Source organism: Etheostoma spectabile, unplaced genomic scaffold, assembly GCF_008692095.1.
Source record: "Etheostoma spectabile isolate EspeVRDwgs_2016 unplaced genomic scaffold, UIUC_Espe_1.0 scaffold00006195, whole genome shotgun sequence".
Classification (NCBI taxonomy): Eukaryota; Metazoa; Chordata; class Actinopteri; order Perciformes; family Percidae; genus Etheostoma; species Etheostoma spectabile.
In genome coordinates, this window is record NW_022603338.1 from 1 (window position 1) to 10,000 (window position 10,000).

The window sequence follows — 10,000 nt, forward strand, 5'->3', positions numbered from 1 at the left end:
GGAGGCCGACCGTGAGGCCTGAGCGCGGGCTCAGCCCCGGTCCGACCTCCCCCCCCTCTCTCTGTAGTCTTGGAGACTACCAGGCATGAAAAATCTTTTAAAAATTTCAAAGTATGGAGACACTTAGAAAAAAACGGCAAAGTCCCACACATCCACAGGGGTGTGTGGGCAGGGAGGGAGGCCGACCGTGAGGCCTGAGCGCGGGCCTCAGCCCCGTCCGACTCCCCCCCTCTCTCCGGTATCTTGGAGACTCCAGGGGCATGAAAAATCTTTTTAAAAAATTTCAAAGTATTGAGACACTTAGAAAAAACACGGCAAAGTCCCACACATCCCCCAGGTGTGTGGGCAGAGGGATGCCGACCGTGAGGCCTTAGCGCGGGCTCAGCCCCGGTCCGACTTCCCCCCCTCTCTCCGTAGTCTTGAGACTACCAGGGGCATGAAAACTCTTTTAAAAATTTCAAAGTATGAGACACTTAGATAAAAAAAACGGAAAGTCCCCACATCCACCAGGGGTGTGTGGGCAGGAGGGGAGCCGACCGTGAGGCCTGAGCGCGGGCTCAGCCCCGGTCCGACTCACCCCCCTCTCTCCGTAGTCTTGGAGACTACCATGGGCCATGAAAATCTTTTTAAAAATTTCAAAGTATTGAGACACTTCAAAAAAACGGCAAAGTCCACACATCCCACCGGTGTGTGTGGCAGGAGGTGAGTGCCGGACCGTGAGGCCTGAGCCGGGCTCAGCCCCGGTCCGACCTCCCCCTCTCTCCGGTAGTCTTGGAGACTACCAGGGCATGAAATCTTTTTAAAAAATTTCAAATTATTGAGACACTTAGAAAAAAAACGGCAAAGTCCACACATCCACCAGGGTGTGTGGGCAGGGAGGGAGGCCGACCGTGAGGCCTGACGCGGGCTCAGCCCCGGTCCGACCTCCCCCCCCCTCTCCGGTAGTCCTGGAGACTACCAGGGGCATGAAAATCTTTTTAAAAAATTTCAAAGTATTGAGACACTTAGAAAAAAAAGTAATAGGGTACCAAGGGCGCGGCAAAACGAGGGAGTAACTTTGACTCTCTTAAGGTAGGCAAGGTTACAAAAAAAAGTAAAGTATTGGAGAAACTTTAGGTTACCAAGGGCACGGCGGTTTTTAATAGGTTACCAGGGGTACAAAGTTTTAATTGGGTTACCAGGGCACGAAACTCTTGCCGGGGTTGATGGAGGGGTTTAGTCCGAGGGGGGTGCTTAAGTTCGGGTACACAGGTTCGCCTGGTGCGCAGGGTTCCTGGAGGTAGGGGTTGGGGTTGTGGAGGCTGGCGGGCCTGGAGGGTTGGGGTAGGGGGTGTGGAAGGCTGGCGGCCTGGAGGTTCTCAGCCAGACTTCCAGCCTCGGGCAGGGCACAGAGTGGAGGCCTGTAGCGCTGGAGGTCAAGGCCAGGCTTAGAGCCACTTACTGGGCCTTGGGGGTGTGGGAGGTGCTGGCCCTGTTAACCCAGTGTCAGTGCATGTAACTGGGCCACAGAGTGAAGGGTTATAACCCTGAGGTCAACGGCCAGCTTAGCACTTACTGGGCCTTGTGGGGTGTGGGAGGGTGCTGGACATGTTTACCCAGGCCAGGCATGTAACTGGGCATTAGTGAAGGCTATACCCTGGAGGTCAGAGGCCAGAGTGAGAGCCACTTGCTGGGCCTTTGGGGGTGTGTGGGAGGGTGGTGGGACACTGTTTACCCAGGGTCAGGCATGTAACTGGGGCATAGAGTGAAGCTTTTAACCCTGGGGTCATAGGCCAGACTTAGAGCCACTTGCTGGGCATTAGGGGGTGTGGTAGTGTGCTGGCTGTTAACCCAGTGTCAGTGCATGTTATTGGGCCACATAGTGAAGGCTTTTAAACCCTGGAGGTCATAGGCCAGACTTAGAGCCACTTGCTGGGCATTAAGAGGGAGTGGGAGTGTGCTGGAGCCTTTTAACCCAGGGTCAGTGCATGTAACTGGCCACAGAGTGAAGGTTATAACCCTGGAGGTCAACGGCCAGGCTTAGAGCCACTTACTGGGCCTTTGGGGGTGGTTGGAGGGTGCTGGACATGTTTACCCAGGTCGTGCATGTAACTGGGGCATAGAGTGAAGGCTTTTAACCCTGGGGGTCATAGCCAGACTTAGAGCCACTTTCTGGTCCTTAATGGGTGTGGGAGTTGCTGGAGCCTGTTAACCCAGTGTCAGTGCTGTTATTGGGCCTCAGAGTGAAGGGTTATAACCCTGGGGTCAACCAGACTTAGAGCCACTTGCTGGGCCTTAAGGGGGTGTGGAGGGGGCTGGAGCCTGTTAACCCGTGTCGTGCATGTTCTGGGTACAGAGGGAGGCCTTCAGCCCGGAGGTCAAGGCCAGTGTGAGAGCCACTTACTGGGCATTAAGGGGTGTGGGAGGTGCTGGGACATGTTTACCCAGGGTCAGTGCATGTAACTGGGGCATAGAGTGAAGGCCTATAACCCTGGAGGTCACAGGCCAGACTTAGAGCCACTTACTGGGCCTTTGGGGTTGTGGGAGGGTGCTGGGACATGTTTCCCAGGTCAGTGCATGTAACTGGGCCACAGATGAAGGGTTTAAACCTGGAGGTCAGAGGCCAGTTAGAGCCACTTGCTGGCCTTTGGGGGTTGTGGGAGGGTGCTGGACATTTTACCCGGGTCAGTGCATGTAACTGGGCCACAGAGGGAAGCCTGCAGCCCTGGAGGTCATAGGCCAGAGTGAGAGCCACTTATGGGCCTTTGGGGGTGTGGAGGGTGCTGGGACATGTTTACCCAGGTCAGTGCATGTAACTGGGGCATAGAGTGAAGCCCTATAACCCTGGAGGTCAAGGCCAGACTTAGAGCCACTTACTGGCCTTTGGGGGTGTGGGAGGGTGCTGGGACATGTTTACCCAGGTCAGTGCATGTAACTGGGCCACAGAGTGAAGGTAAACCCTGGAGGTCAGAGGCCAGAGTTAGAGCCCTTGCTGGGCCTTTGGTGGTGGGTGGGAGGGTGCTGGAGCCTGTTAACCCAGGTCAGTGCATGTAACTGGGCCACAGAGTGAGGCTTTTAACCCGGAGGTCATAGGCCTGACTTAGAGCCACTTGCTGGGCCTGAGGGGGTTGGGAGGTGCTGGAGCCTGTTAACCCCAGTGTCAGTGCATGTACTGGGCCACAGAGTGAGGCTTTACCCTGGAGGTCATAGGCCAGAGGAGAGCCACTTACTGGGCCTTGGGGGTGTGGGAGGGTGCTGGGACATTTTACCCAGGTCAGTGCATGTAACTTGGGCATAGAGTGAAGGCCTTTAACCCTGGAGGTCACAGGCCAGACTTAGAGCCACTTACTGGGCCTTTGGGGGGTGTGGAGGGTGCTGGGACATGTTTACCCAGGGTCATGCATGTAACTGGGCCACAGAGTGAGGGTTATAACCCTGGAGGTCATAGGCCAGAGTGAGAGCCACTTGCTGGGCCTTTGGGGGTGTGGGAGGGTGCTGGAGTCCTGTTAACAGTGTTCAGTGCATGTACTGGGTTCACAGAGTGAAGGCTTCCCTGGAGGTCATAGGCCGACTTAGAGCCACTGCTTGGCCTTGAGGGGGTGTGGGAGGGGCTGGGGCCTGTTAACCCAGTGTCAGCCTCGGGCAGGGGCACAGAGTGAGGCTTTTAGCCTGGAGGTCATAGGCCAGGCTTAGAGCCACTTACTGGGCCTTTGGGGGTGTGGGAGGGTGCTGGAGCCTGTTAACCCAGTGTCAGTGCATGTAACTGGGCCACAGAGTGAAGGTTATAACCCTGGAGGTCAACGGCCAGACTTAGAGCCACTTACTGGGCCTTTGGGGGTGTGGGAGGGTGCTGGAGCCATGTTTACCCAGGGTCAGTGCATTTAACTGGGTATAGTGGAGGCTTATAACCCTGGAGGTCAAGGCCAGAGTGAGAGCCACTTGCTGGGCCTTTGGGGGTGTGGGAGGGTGCTGGGACATGTTTACCCAGGGTCAGTGCATGTAACTGGGGCATAGAGTGAAGGCTTTTAACCCTGGAGGTCATAGGCCAGACTTAGAGCCACTTGCTGGGCATTAAGGGGTGTGGGAGGTGCTGGAGCCTGTTAACCCAGTGTCAGTGCATGTTATTGGGCCACATAGTGAAGGCTTATAACCCTGGAGGTCATAGGCCAGACTTAGAGCCACTTGCTGGGCATTAAGAGGGTGTGGGGGTTGCTGGAGCCTTTTACCCAGGGTCAGTGCATGTAACTGGGCATAGAGTGAAGGCTTATAACCCTGGAGGTCACAGGCCAGGCTTAGAGCCACTTACTGGGCCTTTGGGGGGTGTGGGAGGGTGCTGGGCCATGTTACCCAGTGTCAGTGCATGTAACTGGGGCATAGAGTGAAGGCTTTCAGCCCTGGAGGTCATAGGCCAGACTTAGAGCCACTTACTGGCCTTTGGGGTGTGGGAGGGTGCTGGAGCCTGTTAACCCAGTGTCAGTGCATGTTACTGGGCCTCAGAGTGAAGGTTTTAACCCTGGGGGTCATAGGCCTGACTTAGAGCCACTTGCTGGGCCTTGAGGGGGTGTGGGAGGGTGCTGGAGCCTGTTAACCCAGTGTCAGTGCATGTTTCTGGGGTACAGAGGGAAGGCTTTTAACCCTGGAGGTCACAGGCCAGTGTGAGAGCCACTTACTGGGCCTTTGGGGGGTGTGGGAGGGTGCTGGGACATGTTTACCCAGGTCAGTGCATGTAACTGGGCCATAGAGTGAAGGCCTATAACCCTGGAGGTCACAGGCCAGACTTAGAGCCACTTACTGGGCCTTTTGGGGGTGTGGGAGGGTGCTGGGACATGTTTACCCAGGGTCAGTGCATGTAACTGGGCCACAGAGTGAAGGGTTATAACCCTGGAGGTCAGAGGCCAGAGTGAGAGCCACTTGCTGGGCCTTTGGGGGGTGTGGGAGGGTGCTGGGACATGTTTACCCAGGGTCAGTGCATGTAACTGGGGCACAGAGGTGAGGCCTGCAGCCCTGGAGGTCATAGGCCAGAGTGAGAGCCACTTACTGGGCCTTTGGGGGGTGTGGGAGGGTGCTGGGACATGTTTACCCAGGGTCAGTGCATGTAACTGGGCATATAGTGAAGGCTTATAACCCTGGAGGTCATAGGCCAGACTCAGAGCCACTTACTGGGCCTTTGGGGGGTGTGGGAGGGTGCTGGAACATGTTTAGCCAGGGTCAGTGCATGTAACTGGGGCACAGAGTGAAGGCCTATAACCCTGGAGGTCACAGGCCAGACTTAGAGCCACTTACTGGGCCTTTGGGGGGTGTGTGAGGGTGCTGGAGCCTGTTAACCCAGTGTCAGTGCATGTAACTGGGCCACAGAGTGAAGGTTTAACCCTGGAGGTCAAAGCCCAGAACAGAGCCACTTTCTGGGCCTAGGGAGGGAGTGTGATGGCGCTGGAGCTTGTTAACCCAGCTTCAGTGCATGAGAGTGGGGCATGCAGGGGAGGCATTTCACCCTGGAGGCCGTTGCCCGGCAACAGAGCCACAAGCTGGGCCTAACGAGGGAGTGTGAGTGTGCTGGAGCTTGTTAACCCAGCTTCAGTGCTTGAGAGTGGGGCACAGAGGTGAGGCCTGCAGCCCTGGAGGCCGTTGCCCGGCAACAGAGCCACAAGCTGGGCCTAACGAGGGAGTGTGAGTGTGCTGGAGCTTGTTAACCCAGCTTCAGTGCTTGAGAGTGGGGCACAGAGGTGAGGCCTGCAGCCCTGGAGGCCGTTGCCCGGCAACAGAGCCACAAGCTGGGCCTAACGAGGGAGTGTGAGTGTGCTGGAGCTTGTTAACCCAGCTTCAGTGCTTGAGAGTGGGGCACAGAGGTGAGGCCTGCAGCCCTGGAGGCCGTTGCCCGGCAACAGAGCCACAAGCTGGGCCTAACGAGGGGGTGTGAGGGTGCTGGAGGCTTTTAACCCAGTGTCAGTGCATGTTTCTGGGGCAGAGAAGGGAGGCCTGCAGCCCTGGGGGCCATTGCCCAGCAACAGAGCCTCTAGCTGGGATAAGAGTGGCGGATTAGGGCCCTGGAGCCTTTTTCAAAGTGTTAAAAAGTTAAAGTTTTTCGACCGGAGAAGGCATTTGCAGAAGCGGGAGAAGGTCAACCGCTTCTGCATTTCCCCTCCTCCGGTCGAAAAACTTAGAAAAAAAACTTAGGTTACCAGGGGCGAAAAATTCTGGATTTTTTCTAAGTATTTCGACCGGGGGAGGTGACGGGCGGTAAAGGGTCAACCGCTTGCGCACTTTTTCCCCTTCTCCGGTGAGCGTCACTTTGGGGTGGTTTTCGCAGCTACCATCCGCACGATTTGAGAAACCCAGTTTTTGAAAACATGGGCCTCCAGAGAAAGACGGCGGAGAGCGTCAGAGCTCCATCCGCTCATGGGGCTTCTCCTCTGGATGAATTTAACCGCAACGTGTCGGTGATTACCTCCATGGTTAGCTGGCGGAGGATGACAGGGAGAGCAGGCACAGCTCAACCCGCCCATGGAGCCTCTCACACGGATGATTTTAACCGCGTTTTGACGCCCTTTTGGGCCACAGTAACCAGATGGAGCATGACAGGGAGAGCAGGCACAGCTCAACCGCACATAGGGCCTCTCACACGGATGATTTTAACCGCGTTTTAACGCCCTTTTGGGCCACAGTAACCAGATGGAGCATGACAGGGAGAGCAGGCACAGCTCAACCCGCACATAGGGCCTCTCACACGGATGATTTTAACCGCATTTTAACGCCCTTTTTCGCCACAGTAACCAGGTGGAGCATGACAGGGGGAGCAGGCAGAGCTCAACCCGCCCATGGAGCCTCTCACACGTATGAGTTTAACCGCGTTTTAACGCCCTTTTTGACTACAGTAACCAGGTGGGGCATGACAGGGGGAGCAGGCAGAGCTCAACCCGCCCATGGAGCCTCTCACACGGATGAATTTAACCGCGTTTTAACGCCCTTTTTGACCACAGTAACCAGGTGGAGCATGACAGGGGGAGCAGGCAGAGCTCAACCCACCCATGGAGCCTCTCACACGGATGATTTTAACCGCATTTTAACGCCATTTTCCTCCACATTAACCAGGCGAAATATGACAGGGAGTGCTGGCAGAACTCGGTCCCCTCACAGTGCGTCTTCCCGGATTCATTTAAAACAATTTTTGGCTATTTCTTCAGGGGTTACCAGGAGCAGGGACATAGGGGCAGATGGCAGAGCTCAATATGCTCATGGTGCGTCTCCCCCGGATGATTTTTACCGCGTTTTAACACCCCAGCTCCACATTAACCAGGCGGAGGATGACAGGGGGAGTTTGGACAGCTCAGTCCGCTCATGGTGCGTCTCCCCCGGATGATTTTCACCGCGTTTTAACACCCCTTAGCTCCACATTAACCAGGCGGAGGATGACAGGGGAGTTGGGGCAGCTCAGTCCGCTCATGGTGCGTCTCCCCCGGATGATTTTTACCGCGTTTTAACACCCCCAGCTCCACAGTAACCAGGCGGAGGATGACAGGGGAGTTGGGCAGCTCAGTCCGCTCATGGTGCGTCTCCCCCGGATGATTTTCACCGCGTTTTAACACCCCTTAGCTCCACATTAACCAGGCGGAGGGTGACAGGGGGAGTTGGGACAGCTCAGTCCGCTCATGGTGCGTCTCCCCCGGATGATTTTTACCGCGTTTTAACACCCCTAGCTCCACAATAACCAGGCGGAGGTGACAGGGGGAGTTGGGACAGCTCAGTCCGCTCATGGTGCGTCTCCCCCGGATGATTTTTACCGCGTTTTAACACCCCTTAGCTCCACATTAACAGATGGAGGATGACAGGGGGAGTTGGGGCAGCTCAGTCCGCTCATGGTGCGTCTCCCCCGGATGATTTTTACCGCGTTTTAACACCCCTTAGCGCCACATTAACCAGGCGGAGGATGACAGGGGGAGTTGGGACAGCTCAGTCCGCTCATGGTGCGTCTCCCCCGGATGATTTTTACCGCGTTTTAACACCCCTTAGCGCCACATTAACCAGGCGGAGGATGACAGGGGGAGTTGGGACAGCTCAGTCCGCTCATGGTGCGTCTCCCCGGATGATTTTTACCGCGTTTTAACACCCCTTAGCTCCACATTAACAGATGGAGGATGACAGGGGGAGTTGGGGCAGCTCAGTCCGCTCATGGTGCGTCTCCCCCGGATGATTTTTACCGCGTTTTAACACCCCTTAGCGCCACATTAACCAGGCGGAGGATGACAGGGGGAGTTGGGACAGCTCAGTCCGCTCATGGTGCGTCTCCCCCGGATGATTTTTACCGCGTTTTAACACCCCTTAGCGCCACATTAACCAGGCGGAGGATGACAGGGGGAGTTGGGACAGCTCAGTCCGCTCATGGTGCGTCTCCCCCGGATGATTTTCACCGCGTTTTAACACCCCTTAGCTCCACATTAACCAGGCGGAGGATGACAGGGGGAGTTGGGGCAGCTCAGTCCGCTCATGGTGCGTCTCCCCCGATGATTTTTACCGCGTTTTAACACCCCCAGCTCCACAGTAACCAGGCGGAGGATGACAGGGGGAGTTGGGCAGCTCAGTCCGCTCATGGTGCGTCTCCCCCGGATGATTTTCACCGCGTTTTAACACCCCTTAGCTCCACATTAACCAGGCGGAGGGTGACAGGGGGAGTTGGGACAGCTCAGTCCGCTCATGGTGCGTCTCCCCCGGATGATTTTTACCGCGTTTTAACACCCCTAGCTCCACAATAACCAGGCGGAGGGTGACAGGGGGAGTTGGGACAGCTCAGTCCGCTCATGGTGCGTCTCCCCCGGATGATTTTTACCGCGTTTTAACACCCCTTAGCTCCACATTAACAAGATGGAGGATGACAGGGGGAGTTGGGACAGCTCAGTCCGCTCATGGTGCGTCTCCCCCGGATGATTTTTACCGCGTTTTAACACCCCTTAGCGCCACATTAACCAGGCGGAGGATGACAGGGGGAGTTGGGACAGCTCAGTCCGCTCATGGTGCGTCTCCCCCGGATGATTTTTACCGCGTTTTAACACCCCTTAGCGCCACATTAACCAGGCGGAGGATGACAGGGGGAGTTGGGACAGCTCAGTCCGCTCATGGTGCGTCTCCCCCGGATGATTTTTACCGCGTTTTAACACCCCTTAGCTCCACATTAACAAGATGGAGGATGACAGGGGGAGTTGGGGCAGCTCAGTCCGCTCATGGTGCGTCTCCCCCGGATGATTTTTACCGCGTTTTAACACCCCTTAGCGCCACATTAACCAGGCGGAGGATGACAGGGGGAGTTGGGACAGCTCAGTCCGCTCATGGTGCGTCTCCCCCGGATGATTTTTACCGCGTTTTAACACCCCTTAGCGCCACATTAACCAGGCGGAGGATGACAGGGGGAGTTTGGACAGCTCAGTCCGCTCATGGTGCGTCTCCCCCGGATGATTTTCACCGCGTTTTAACACCCCTTAGCTCCACATTAACCAGGCGGAGGATGACAGGGGGAGTTGGGGCAGCTCAGTCCGCTCATGGTGCGTCTCCCCCGGATGATTTTTACCGCGTTTTAACACCCCCAGCTCCACAGTAACCAGGCGGAGGATGACAGGGGGAGTTGGGGCAGCTCAGTCCGCTCATGGTGCGTCTCCCCCGGATGATTTTCACCGCGTTTTAACACCCCTTAGCTCCACATTAACCAGGCGGAGGGTGACAGGGGGAGTTGGGACAGCTCAGTCCGCTCATGGTGCGTCTCCCCCGGATGATTTTTACCGCGTTTTAACACCCCTAGCTCCACAATAACCAGGCGGAGGGTGACAGGGGGAGTTGGGACAGCTCAGTCCGCTCATGGTGCGTCTCCCCCGGATGATTTTTACCGCGTTTTAACACCCCCAGCTCCACAGTAACCAGGCGGAGGGTGACAGGGGGAGTTGGGACAGCTCAGTCCGCTCATGGTGCGTCTCCCCCGGATGATTTTTACCGCGTTTTAACACCCCCAGCTCCACAGTAACCAGGCGGAGGGTGACAG